Consider the following 14,656-nt stretch of genomic DNA (forward strand, 5'->3'; position numbering starts at 1 on the left):
CCCCGTTATCCAGTTTGCACCGGGACTGATGGAGATACTTTCACCAGTGTCAAAACTTTATTCTTTGTGGAACACATTGCAGAGAAGCTTGGCGTAGTGGACTCCCTGAGCAAGATGCGGTCGGGTTCGTTGCTGATAAAAACTACTTCAGCTGCCCAATCTGTGGCCCTTCGTGCCTGTACCCATCTTGGCACAATTCCTGTGTCCATTACCCCCACCAGTCTCTAAATATGGTACAAGGTGTAATTTTTCACAGGGACCTCATCCTTCAAACTGATGAGGAACTTCGGGATAATCTTGGACGGCGGGGTGTTCACTTTGTTCGGCGTGTTCAGAAGGGTCCTAAAGACAATCGTATTGATACTGGTGCCTTTATCCTGGCCTTTGAAGGGAATACCCTTCCTGAGAAAGTTAAGATTATGGTCTATCACTGTGATGTGAAGCCGTACATCCCACCTCCTATGAGGTATTTTAAGTGCTTGCGGTTTGGTCACATGTCTTCCCGCTGTTTCCAGGCCCCTCTCTGTGGTGACTGTGGACGTCCACTCCATGAGGGGAGTCCCTGTGTTCCCCCTCCTGTATGTGTAAATTGTCATGGTAGTCATTCTCCACGTTCACCAGATTGCCCAGTATATAAGAAGGAAAAAAAGATACAGGAGTATAAGTCCCTCGATCGTTTAACCTACACAGAGGCCCGTAAGATATATGCAAGACTTCACCCTGTGTCCATAACCTCTAGTTACGCCTTGGTTACATCTTCACCCCTGCCTTACCCCCATCCTGGACCCCTCTCCTCCATCCCCCCCTCCTCCCTCCCCCCTCCCCCCTCCCCCCTCCCCTGCGGCTCCCACACCTTCTCCTATGGGCGCTGCTCCCCCTCCCCAGCCGGAGAAGTGTCCCACTCCTTTGGCGTCTGCCGGTCAAGGGCGCCTCTCCTGGGATGCCCCTTCCCGGCACCTTCCAGGCCAAAGGTCTGCTGCCGCGCGACGACCGCGGTCTGTCGGCCCCCAGGTCGCCCGGTCTCTCTCTGTTCCTGATCTTGCTGCAGCTGGCTTCGTTATGCCACACAACCCTCCTCCATCTCAGCCTGAAACGAAGAAGAAACATAAGTCCCGGGACAAAGAGCCTCTGGTGTCACCGGAGGTCCCTCCCCCGACTTCACATCCGGATTCTGACCTGTCGTTCATCGATGTCGCCCCCTCCTTGTCGGTGACGGGTGGGGACCCGGCGGTATGACTGGATTTAGCGTGTTCAGCCCCCATTTAAACCATCGTTCTGTGGTTCTCCAATGGAAATGTAATGGATACTATCGTCACCTTCCAGAATTCAAATCCCTTCTGTCGTCCTACTCTGCAGCTTGTGTTGTTCTCCAGGAATCTCATTTTACTGAAGCTCACTCACCGACCCTCCGTGGGTTCCGTGTTTTCTGTCGAAATCGGGTCGGACCCTTACGGGCTTCTGGTGGCGTTTGTACGTTGGTCCGTACAGACATTGCTAGCACGTGGATTCCTCTCCAAACTACATTGGAAGCGGTTGCTGTTAGGGTCCACTTAGAATCTGCAGTCACAGTTTGCAATCTTTATCTCCCTCCTGACAGGACTCTTACACCTGCTGCCGTAACCACCCTTCTTCAGCAACTTCCTCCTCCCTTCCTCGTCCTTCGGGATTTTAATGCTCATTATCCTTTGTGGGGCAGTGCCTTTCCATCTAGACGAGGTCGTCTTATAGCCCAATTTATTGCTGACCACGACCTGTGCCTTCTTAATGATGGCTCCCCTACTCATTTCAGTGCCGGTCATGGTACCTTCTCTGCCATTGATCTTTCTCTTTCTTCTCCCTCTCTCCTCCCTTCATTACACTGGTCGCCACACGACGACGTTTGTGATAGTGACCATTTCCCATTGATTATCACGCTCTCTTCCCGCTCCCCGATGGACAGGTTACCTCGCTGGTCTTTCAAAGGCGCCGATTGGCCGCTATACACTGCACAGGTCGTGTTTTCTCCCTCTTTGTCTGGTTGTATTGATGACGTCCTACGTGACGTCTGACGCGATTGTTCGCGCTGCTAGCCTTCCTGTCCCGCGCTCGTCTGGACCATGTCGTCGTCGGCAAGTCCCGTGGTGGAGTACGGCCATTGCCATTGCCATCCGTGATCGCCGTCGAGCTTTGCAACACTTCACGAGGCACCCATCCGTACCCAGCCTTACTACCTTTAAACGCCTTCGCACTAAAGCACGTTATTTAATCAAACAGAGCAAGCGCATATGTTGGGAACGATTCGTTTCTTCCCTTAGTTCTACTGTCCCTCTGTCACGGGTATGGGCTACACTTCGCTCTCTCCAAGGTTGCCATCAGCAGTCCACCCTCCCAGGCCTTCACCTCCCAGATGGCATTTGTACGGACCCATTAGTTCTTGCAGAACATCTTGCGACCCCTTATGCAGTGGCATCAGCGTCAGCCTCCTATCCAGCTGCTTTCCTTCATCAAAAACAGCGGGCTGAAGCTTCCACCTTATGTTTCACCCCTTGTGAGTCAGAATCTTACAACGAACCTTTTCCTGAATGGGAAATTCTTTCTGCTCTATCTTCTTCTCATGATACAGCCCCTGGCCCAGATTCCATTCATAACCAACTGCTTCAACATCTCAGTGCTCCACAACGGCAACATCTTCTTCGGGTGTTTAACCGTATCTGGCTCCAGGGTGACTTCCCTTCTCAGTGGAGGGATAGCATTATGGTTCCTGTCCTTAAGCCTGGTAAGAACCGCCTATCTTTTGACAGCTATCGGCCAATTAGTTTGGCCAATGTTGTTTGTAAGTTACTTGAACTGATGGTAGCCCGTCGGCTCAACTGGGTCCTCGAATCTCAGGATCTATTGTCCTCTTACCAGTGTGGCTTTCGAGAGGGACGGTCTCCAATCGATCATTTACTTCGCTTGGAATCCGCAGTTCGGCAGGCTGTTTCCCAGCGCCGCCATTTGGTTGCAGTGTTTTTTGACCTTCGCAAGGCCTATGACACGGCCTGGCGCCATCACATCTTACATACCCTTCATCAGTGGGGTCTTCGGGGCCCACTCCCGATTTTTATCCGACAGTTCCTGATCCATCGGTCATTCAGAGTTCGGGTTGGTACTGCTTTTAGTTCTCCACGGACCCAGGAGATGGGCATCCCACAGGGTTCTGTCTTGAGTGTCCTTCTTTTCCTCATTGCTATAGATGGACTTGTGGCCTCTGTCGGTCCCTTGGTCGCCCCTGCCCTGTATGTGGATGATTCCTGCATTTGGGTTAGTTCCTCCTCGATGGCATCTGCAGAACGGCAGCTCCAGGTGGCTAAACAGCGTGCCTCTGCATGGACCCTCTCACACGGGTTTCAATTCTCTCCTTTAATATCGCGAGTGGTCCACTTCTGTCGCCGTACTACGATCCACCCTGATCCAGAGCTCTATCTCGCTGCACAACGATTGCCTGTGGTCCCACAGTTTCGTTTCCTGGGTCTTCTTTTCGACAACAAGCTCACTTGGCTGCCCAATACCAGACCTCTGAAGGTAGGATGTTTCTGTAAACTCAGTGGCCTTCGCTTCCTTGCCCACTCCTCTTGGGGTGCGGACCGTTCCCTCCTCCTCCATCTTTATCGTGCTCTAGTTTGGTCTCGTTTGGACTATAGTTGTCAAGTTTATGGTTCAGCTGCTCCTTCCACACTGCACATGCTGGATCCAGTCCACCATCGTGGTATCTGTTTGGCCACCGGTGCTTTCCCAACTAGCCCTGTTGATAGTCTCCTGGTTGAAGCTGGGATCTCCCCCCCCTTTCTGTTCAGCGTTCGCAGGTTCTGGTGTCTTATGCACTCACTATCCGTTCCTCTCCCACTCATCCTTCCTATTCTATCCTGTTCCCAGACCATGGACGTCGCCCACCCGACTCCCGCCCTCGGGCGGGTTTAGCGGTTGGGCTGCGCCTTGCGTCTCTTTGCCGTGATATTCAGCTTCCTTCTTTGTCCTGTCTTCCTCGCTCCCTCCCCTCCACCCTCCTTGGTTAGTTCCTCGGCCTCGACTTCGGATGGATCTCCGCCGCGGTCCGAAAGATTCCATCCCCCCGGTGGTGTTCCGTTCCTTTTTCCACCAAATTTTATGGGAGTTTCGGGATGCTGTTGTTTTTACACTGATGGCTCTAAATCTGCTGATCATGTTGGGTATGCATTCACGTCCTCTGTTGGAACGGAAAGTCATCTTCTGCCACCTACATGTGGGGTGTTTACTGCGGAATTGATGGCAATTTGCCAGGCCCTTACCTTTATTAAACAATCCCAACACAACCGCGTTTAGTTATGTACGGACTCGATGAGTGGCCTTCTTGCTATTGACCGGTGTTTTTCGCGCCATCCCTTGGTCTCTGCCATCCATGACCATCTCGCTGATATTCACCGTGATGCTTGTTCCATTGACTGCCTTTGGGTCCCTGGCCATGTGGGTATCCCGGGTAATGAGCTCGCTGATAGTTTGGCTGGGGGAGCAGTTACTTACCCCCATTTTCTGTAACCCCTCCTGCAGCAGATTTACGGCTTCACATCAAATCCCACTTCGCACAGTCATGGGCCAATTCTTGGGAGGCTACTCCCCTGTCTAATAAACTTCGTGCAGTTAAGGTGACACCATGCATGTGGCATTCTTCATTTCGCCCCTCCCGAAAGGACTCGACCACACTGTGTCGTCTCCACATTGGCTATACAAGGCTGACCCATGGTTTTCTTTTGCGTGATGAGCCACCCCCACTATGTGGTTTTGGAGCCTTCCAGTCAGTAGCACACATTTTGGTTGAATGCCCCTTCTTTTGGCTCTGCGTGCTAAGTACAGACTCGCCCACAGTTTACCTTTGATGTTGGCTGACGATTCCCGGATGGTCTCTGTGGTTCTCGGTTTCCTCCGGGAGAGTGGTTTTTATTCTCAGTTTTAAGGTTTTTAATCTCTCTGGTGTTGGGGCAGGGCGGTGAGTGTTTGGGTGTCTCCCATTGTAGGCAGTTTTCGGAGATTCCCGATTCACTTCCCTGACCGAAATCCTCTTTTCTTCCCCCATTTACTCTGTTTTTACCCTTTTTTTAAGGCTTAGTCAGTCTACATTTACAAACGAAACAAACAAATATTAATTTAATCCAAATCTATGCTCCAACAGCCGACAAAGAACAAGAAGAAATAGGAAAATTTTATGAAGAATTAACACAAGCAATAGGAACCTCAAAAAGCAGAGACATTATTATCATCATGGGAGATTTTAATGCCAAAATAGGTGAAGGAAGTGAAGGTGATCTTATTGGACCTTTTGGTTTAGGAACAAGAAATGAAAGAGGAGATTGCTGTCACAATTTTGCCAGGAAAACAATCTATTACAAACACATTTTTTAAACTCCCTAAACGAAGACTTTATACTTGGAAATCACCAAGAGACTGTAATGAAGAAGTTTGCAGAAATCAAATTGATTTCATACTTATAAACAAGAGGTACAAAAATTCTATTCATGGTGTGAAAACATATCCGGGAGCTGATATATTTTCTGATCATAACCTTTTAGTAGCAAAGTTCCATGTGAAACTGAAAGCCATACAAAAGAAACAAAAGAAGGACTATATAAATACAACTATTCTAAGAGACCCCTTGACTAAACAAAAGACTTCTGAAGAGATTAATAAGGAATTAGTTAGGATAAAGGATAATCAAACAGAAGATATTGATGGCAAATGGGAACTTATAAAAGACACATTAAATAATGCATGTAAAAACATAATGGTGATCAAACACGACAACATGAAAAAGAAGTGGATGACAGAGAAGATATTACAGCTGATGGAACAAAGAAGAATACTTAAACATAGAGACGAAAGTGAGTATAAAAGATTACATGCAGAAATACGAAAAGAAACACGGCGAGCAAAAGAAGAATGGTACAAGGAACAATGCTCTGAAATTGAGAGTTATGAAACAAGACATGATAGTTTCAACTTACACAAAAAAGTTAAAGATTTAGCTGGACTTAATAAAAAGAAAAGTACAAGTTTATTGTTAGATAAAAATGACAAAATAATTCCTGATGTTAAAGGTAAACTGGACAGGTGGACAGAATATGTCAAAGAACTATTTGAAGACACAAGAAAAGATCAAAAATTTTATGATAACATGATTGGAGAACGAGGACCAAGCATATCGAAAGAAGAAATATTACATGTTATCAACAAATCGAAGACAGGAAAAGCCCCTGGACCGGATAAGATACCAAGTGACATCCTGAAACTCATAGGAATAGACCATATAGATATATTTGTACAATTGTTTAATGATATTTATAATTCGGGAATTATTCCTAGGGATTGGTTGACATCTACCTTTGTTACATTACCCAAAAAGGCTAATGCCAAAACTTGTAATGATCACCGTACAATAAGCTTAATGAGTCACACCTTAAAGATATTTCTAAAAGTTATACACCAACGAATATACAAAAAAAGTAGAAGAAGGTATAAGTGAAACACAATTCGGTTTTAGAAGTTCCCTCGGTACAAGAGAAGCATTGTTTGCTTTTAACATATTAGCGCAACGATGTATGGAGGTTAACCAGCCACTATATGTGTGCTTTCTGGATTATAATAAAGCATTTGACAAAGTTCGTCATGATCATCTCATAGAATTGTTAGAAAAGAAAACACTTGATAAGAAAGACATCCGCATTATATACAACCTCTACTACAATCAAACCGCAACCGTGAAGGTAGAAAATGAATTATCGAATGATATAGAAATAAAGAGGGGTGTGAGACAAGGTTGCGTTCTCTCACCCTTATTGTTTAATATGTATTCAGAAGACATAATCCAGGCAGCTCTATCAGATGAAATAGCTGGCATTAAAGTGAATGGGCTAAACATTAACAATGTTAGGTTTGCTGATGACACTGTACTACTAGCTGGAAACCTCAAAGATCTACAATTACTTCTTGACAAAGTCGCAGAAAAAAGTGAAGAATTTGGCTTGACTCTTAATGTAAGCAAGACTAAGTTCATGGTGATATCTAAAACACACCAACAAGAAAATCTTACAAGCAATAGGGAAAGAGTCGATCAAGTACGTAAATTTAAATATCTCGGAACAATTGTAAATGAGGAGATTGAAAGCTCAGAAGAAATTAAATCGAGAATAGGACAGGCCAGAAGTATCTTTAATAAGATGAAAAATGCATTCTGTTCGAGAGACATTTGTTTAAACACAAAAATGAGGTTGCTAAGATTCTATGTATTCTCAAAATTATTATACGGAATGGAAGCGTGGACATTGAAAAAGGACATGAACAGTTTAGAAGCTTTTGAACTGTGGGCATATAGAAGAATACTTAGAATTAGTTGGGTATCGAGGATTACTAATCAAGATGTCCTAAGAAGAATGGGAAAGGAAAAAGAATTAATTAAAACTATTAAAGTAAGGAAGCTCCAATATTTAGGCCATGTTATTAGGGGAGTAAATTACAAAATATTGCGAATAATACTAGAAGGGAAAATTTGTGGGAAGAGAACGAGGGGTAGAAGACGGACATCCTGGATTGACAATCTAAAAAATTGGTACAACTGTTCAACGTCAGAACTCCTTAGATCGGCCAAATCAAGATCAGAAATTGCCATGATGACAGCCAACCTTCTTAGAGGAGACGGCACATGAAGAAGAAGTCTTTCTATTCCCATACGTACTTTCTACATTATAACAGTTGTACGTTTTAAGTCACAGGTGGTCTTGCCTATACTGCTTCAGCATAGTGTTGGGTTCGTTCTCTTGCTGACTTCGCTCATTTTGTTTTTTACCAATGACAACGTGACTGCCCTTTTACGTTTTTCCCTTTCTCCGTTTTATTGTTCTGACTTTACTGAGATGTCCCATTAGCGGAATGGAGTATATTTGAAACAAGGGACTGATGACCTTGCTGTTTGGTCCCTTAAACCTCAACCAACCAACCAACCGACTCCCAGGCCATTTCAATTATCCTGTGTAGCCATTTAAGACCTGACATTCCACTGTATTTGATGAGTTCCGACTTAATTTCATCCACCCCAGCTGCTTTATTGCACTGCAATCTATTGACCATTTTCTCCACTTCCTCAAATGTGATGCTATTTCCTTCATCATTCCTATCCCGGTCTACCTCGAAATCTGAAACATTACTGATCGTATTTTCACCTACATTGAGCAACTCTTCAAAATATTCCCTCCATCTGCCCAAGGCATCCACAGGATTCACCAGCAGTTATCCTGACCTGTCCAAAATACTTGTCACTTCCTTCTTACCTCCCTTTCGAAGACTGCTAATTACACAAAAGAAAAATTCGGAGTAGGTATGAAAATTCATGGAGAAGAAGTAAAAACTTTGAGGTTCGCCGATGACATTGTAATTCTGTCAGAGACAGCAAAGGACTTGGAAGAGCAGTTGAACGGAATGGGCAGTGTCTTGAAAGGAGGATATAAGATGAACATCAACAAAAGCAAAACGAGGATAATGGAATGTAGTCAAATTAAATCGGGGGATGCTGAGGGAATTAGATTAGGAAATGAGACACTTAAAGTAGTAAAGGAGTTTTGCTATTTAGGGAGTAAAATAACTAATGATGGTCGAAGTAGAGAGGATATAAAATGTAGACTGGCAATGGCAAGGAAATCGTTTCTGAAGAAGAGAAATTTGTTAACATCGAGTATAGATTTAAGTGTCAGGAAGTCGTTTCTGAAAGTATTTGTATGGAGTGTAGCCATGTATGGAAGTGAAACATGGACGATAACCAGTTTGGACAAGAAGAGAATAGAAGCTTTCGAAATGTGGTGCTACAGAAGAATGCTGAAGATAAGGTGGGTAGATCACATAACTAATTTGGAGGTATTGGTTGGTTTTGGGGAAGGAGACCAGACAGCGTGGTCATCGGTCTCATCGGATTAGGGAAGGATGGGGAAGGAAGTCGGCCGTGCCCTTTCAGAGGAACCATCCCAGCATTTGCCAGGAGTGATTTAGGGAAATCACGGAAAACCTAAATCAGGATGGCCGGACGCGGGATTGAACCGTCGTCCTCCCGAATGCGAGTCCAGTGTCTTACCACTGCACCACCTCGCTCGGGGAGGAGGTATTGAATAGGATTGGGGAGAAGAGAAGTTTGTGGCACAACTCGACTAGAAGAAGGGATCGGTTGGTAGGACATGTTTTGAGGCATCAAGGGATGACAAATTTAGCATTGGTTCAAATGGTTCAAATGGCTCTGAGCACTATGGGACTCAACAGCTTAGGTCATAAGTCCCCTAGAACTTAGAACTACTTAAACCTAACTAACCTAAGGACATCACACACACCCATGCCCGAGGCAGGATTCGAACCTGCGACCGTAGCAGTCCCGCGGTTCCGGACTGCAGCGCCAGAACCGCTAGACCACCGCGGCCGGCAAATTTAGCATTGGAGGGCAGCGTGGAGGGTAAAAATCGTAGAGGGAGACCAAGAGATCAATACACTAAGCAGATTCAGAATGATGTAGGTTGCAGTAGGTACTGGGAGATGAAGAAGCTAGCACAGGATAGAGTAGCATGGAGAGCTGCATCAAACCAGTCTCAGGACTGAAGACCACAACAACAACTACAATAGTGAGAAGTGCACACCTAGAACACAGAGGAATTAACAAACATCTACTTTGTGTTTCCAGGAACAATGTGTCAACAATAAGTGTCTTATACATTTTCTTTATATTGTTTCATGGCAAATCTCGAGACATGGCCCTGCTAGGTATGGGGTTTTCAACCCACCATCTAAAAAACCTAGTAGGTCATGCCATGTGGCCATCAAAACATCTTCAACATGACAGCTACAGCAGTCGATCATGAAGACAACAAAATAAAATTTGTCAAAAGACATGATGTAAATTTTGTTATTTTATTAACTGAGCAATTATGTTATGATCAGAGCAATTACTTACACAAATTTCTTTAAAATACTATGTAAATAATTTTTTGACTTATATAAATGAGCCCTCCTGTTCAGCTCTTCACTAAAATATTCAACTAATTTTCTTTCAAAAATAATTAATGGTAATAATTAAAAGTTTATCTGTGGTTATAATTTCATATATTTTCAAAGAGCATAATTTTTAGGGTCATATAGTTTAGAGCGCGTAGCGATATTCAGTTTTTTATACCTCTCTTTAACTAAGTGTGCTAATGAAATTCACAACACTTACTTCAAGGGGGCTATTGAAGGCACTCTTTCGTAGTATAGTAATTGAAATACTGATTTTTATTTAATTTTAGTTACTTATATGAGTTATTATGTCAATTTTTGTTTGAAATTTATAACTTTATTAATAAAATAAAATAATTTACATTTTTCAAAGAAGCTAACGTCTTCAGAATAACAAATAGGTGTTACATTGTTCAGTGTTTTGTTTTCAGTAGTATAAGTGTATGTTTTAGACTGTAGCGATATCTTCTGTTCTGTTAGCTTTCTCCCAGTTAGACTCTCGGCTACATTTATGTTTTTGGTTGAAAAGTGTTATTTGTGAAAGTTTCGTTACGTATGAGTTACAAATAAAACAGAATCAAAAGTAATATCTGGTTCAGCTTCGTTGTTTATGGATTTTAATATGTGCTCTTATTGAAGTGCTACGATTTTACATCTGAGGCTGCTATAATGACATTTCTGACATGTACGGCCAGTTTCAAATAAAAATAAACTGAACATGACCCTGGAGATCGGAGACACTGTGGGAGTCGCCAGAAGAACATCTGTGAATGCACAATGAAACGCAGCATTATTCTGTGGCGACGAGTGCACTGACAATCTGCTTTACTCTTTGATTCTTATAAGTATTCTTCGTGTTGACTTATGTTCTTTCAGTTGATTGGTGTTCTAGCTTTACTAAATAAAAAAAATTTGTTCGACTACTACGTTGTATCTTGTGGTGTTTCAAAAGTCTAATCGGGAAACATCGCGTTTCTTTACCGCTTCAGCGACGCCAGGTAAGAAACGTGAATATGTATATATTTATTCATTTGTAGTATGTTAAGTGGAGACTTGTTATTTAAAAAGATTTTGGTTCTTTTCTTTCATGTCGAGCGTGGCAGAAAGATGATCCAGTGAGGACTCCAGACGCGGCGGACGACGAGAGCTAACCACTATTGCATCGTGGTCGACGGCCGGCGGCTGGAAGAACCGTTGAAACATCATGCTGACCATTATCAAAATATGTTTTATGATTTTTTTTATGTGAAAGGAAAGAGAGTTCAATGTTGAATGTAGAAGGATATAGTTTGTAATTGGATGTCAATTGGTTATCAACTGTTAAATAAACTTAGAGTTGGAAGTTGAACAGTCAGTTGACTCTGTTGTTACGACATGATGGTAAATATTACGAGGGCAGTTCAATAAGTAATGCAACACATTTTTTTTCTCGGCCAATTTTGGTTGAAAAAACCTGAAATTTCTTGTGGAATATTTTCAAACATTCCCGCTTCGTCTCGTATAGTTTCATTGACTTCCGACAGGTGGCAGCGCTGTGCGGAGCTGTTAAAATGGCGTCTGTAACGGATGTGCGTCGCAAACAACGGGCAGTGATAGAGTTTCTTTTGGCGGAAAACCAGGGCATCTCAGATATTCATAGGCGCTTGCAGAATGTCTACGGTGATCTGTAAGTGGACAAAAGCACGGTGAGTCGTTGGGCAAAGCGTGTGTCATCATCGCCGCAAGGTCAAGCAAGACTGTCTGATCTCCCGCGTGCGGGCCAGCCGTGCACAGCTGTGACTCCTGCAATGGCGGAGCGTGCGAACACACTCGTTCGAGATGATCGACGGATCACCATCAAACAACTCAGTGCTCAACTTGCCATCTCTGTTGGTAGTGCTGTCACAATTGTTCACCAGTTGGGATATTCAAAGGTTTGTTCCCGCTGGGTCCCTCGTCGTCTAACCGAACACCATAAAGAGCAAAGGAGAATCATCTGTGCGGAATTGCTTGGTCGTCATGTGGCTGAGGGTGACAATTTCTTGTCAAAGATTGTTACAGGCGATGAAACATGGGTTCATCACTTCGAACCAGAAACAAAACGGCAATCAATGGAGTGGCGCCACACCCACACCCCTACCAAGAAAAAGTTTAAAGCCATACCCTCAGCCGGTAAAGTCATGGTTACAGTCTTCTGGGACGCTGAAGGGGTTATTCTGTTCGATGTCCTTCCCCATGGTCAAACGATCAACTCTGAAGTGTATTGTGCTACTCCTCAGAAATTGAAGAAACGACTTCAGCGTGTTCGTAGACACAAAAATCTGAAGACTAAAACCCACAAAAAAATTTTTCTCCTACATAGTTTCTTTGTTTGCCTACTTCAATATTTCATATTTTCTCAAACCCTTTGGTGTCAATATTATACTTTACTATGCGTCATACTATCGGAATTAATTATCCAAAGATTATGTATCAGCAAGTAGGCTCATATTCATGTCATGAGAGAAACACACTCGGGCAGAGATCTAACAGGGAGTTAGCTCTTTGAATGCCAGCAGTGAGAACCTGTTATTGGGTCACATAGCAGGAGCAACGATTTTTATGGCAGTTTTTTATAATTATTTATTTGTTGATTAATTTTAGTCAGTTATTTTATCTCTAACACACAACGTACGTTGCACGTGACAATTCGCATAATATAAACAAGAAAACTGATTACGAATATTTAGTATAATTATTGAGATATTTAAGTAACTTAAAATTCTGCCATAAATAGTCATTAAGGCATATACGACTATTATTACATTAAATTGTTAGCACAATATGGAAAATATTAACTCATTTGTAAAGAAATGATGATGTTTTATACATGGGAGATTCATTCTTTAACTAATCAGTGGTTGGGATAGGGGAAGGGACAGTGGGACGTTAAATCTCTGAAGAAAATTATTTAGAATGTAAGACAAACAACATAGATAAGGCAAATTACTTATTACGGAAAGAAATTAGTTTACTTGGCTGGTTCAAATGGCTCTGAGCACTATGGGACTCAACTGCTGAGGTCATAAGTCCCCTATAACTTAGAACTACTTAAACCTAACTAACCTAAGGACAACACACACATCCATGCCCGAGGCAGGATTCGAACCTGCGACCGTAGCGGCCGTGCGGTTCCAGACTGTAGCGCCAGAACCGCTCGGCCACCAGCGGCCGGCAATTAGTTTACTAACTATGGACTGTTCCTGTGACAATTATTCACATGTAGGACCCAGAAAGCATCCTACTTGCTAGTATACTACGGAACTCTCCCTCACTGCTATACCACAGATTCCTAAATTTTGTTCCTGTGACAATTATTCACATGTAGGACCCAGAAAGCATCCTACTTGCTAGTATACTACGGAACTCTCCCTCATTGCTATACCACAGATTCCTAAATTTAGAATTTTGCAATACTAAATATCACTGTGGTAGTGAATAGTTTAATATCTCGTTGAAGTAGACCTATTTTAAAGTCCAATTTTGTTATTGTTTCGTGGCAAGTTCAAAACAATTTTTATTTTTTTCTGTATTTATCAAAGCTCTTTACATTATAGAATAACATTACGAGTTTCAAAGATCTGGCTGGGAATAATAATACTTACTCGTCATTTTTTTCTCTAGACCTTCTAAATTTTTCGTACTAGTGCGTGAACGTTACTGGCACTGACGAGGCTTCGTCGAAATTTCGCGACATGTTGATGAATGCCAATCCTATCTCCTGGCGAAATGTCGAGATTGCGTGGGTGTCCCACATACAGGGTCTAATGTGTATAAGTGCAGTAGTACCTCAAAAGTACACTCATGTATGTGTTGGTAGTTTTTTCTCTCCGTCGTACAGTCTTCTCACAAAGACGTCAGAAACCTTATGACTTGATGTTTTCTGCACAGTCCTAACAACACCACTAAGTCGACTACACCTTTCGGGATAGGCTAAAGATGTAGCGTCCTCATGCCCACACTTCAACATCTGCGTTTCTTCCCAAGGGAAAATAAGCATTAATGGCTTCCTCTTGCCACACATACTTGGAGAGGCTAACCAAACTACAAACATATCACTTGTGTTAGCTATAATTATAAGTTGCAAATTGCCTGAATGCTGACATCATGTCGTTCAGTACACCGTCTTCAGGCAGTAATAGAAATATCTGCAGTTATAGCCGTTACACCCTGTATACACCCGAGATGTGGCAGACTCTCCCCAGGTTTGGTATGTGTGGGGGGGAGGGTGCGGAGGGGGAGGGGGGGGGGAGACGCCGACCCCCGTTCGACCCTCGGCGCATTCAGTCTTGCCCACACTCGCGAAGTGTCAACTGCTGGGTGCGTTCTTGGCGTAAGGCTGCTAGTAAAGGATTCCACGCCGAACTTAGTTGATGGCCCTCCCCTAATATCGAAACTGTTATGAAGCCTAATCTCACTAAATTATTTGATGATGCTCTCCCAAAATTCACTATCTTGGCACAACTTATTTGCTTTCTCATATTCCAAAGTATGACCTTTGTTGAGGCTGCGTTTAACCAGTGCTGATTTGTCTTTATGCCACATGCGTACACATCTAATGTGTTCCGTCCACCGTTGCGAGATGCTGTGCTGCGTTTTCCGAATATGTTGGCGGCGACACTCTCAA

The sequence above is a fragment of the Schistocerca nitens genome, chromosome 1 (genome assembly GCF_023898315.1).
Source record: "Schistocerca nitens isolate TAMUIC-IGC-003100 chromosome 1, iqSchNite1.1, whole genome shotgun sequence".
NCBI classification, from domain to species: Eukaryota; Metazoa; Arthropoda; class Insecta; order Orthoptera; family Acrididae; genus Schistocerca; species Schistocerca nitens.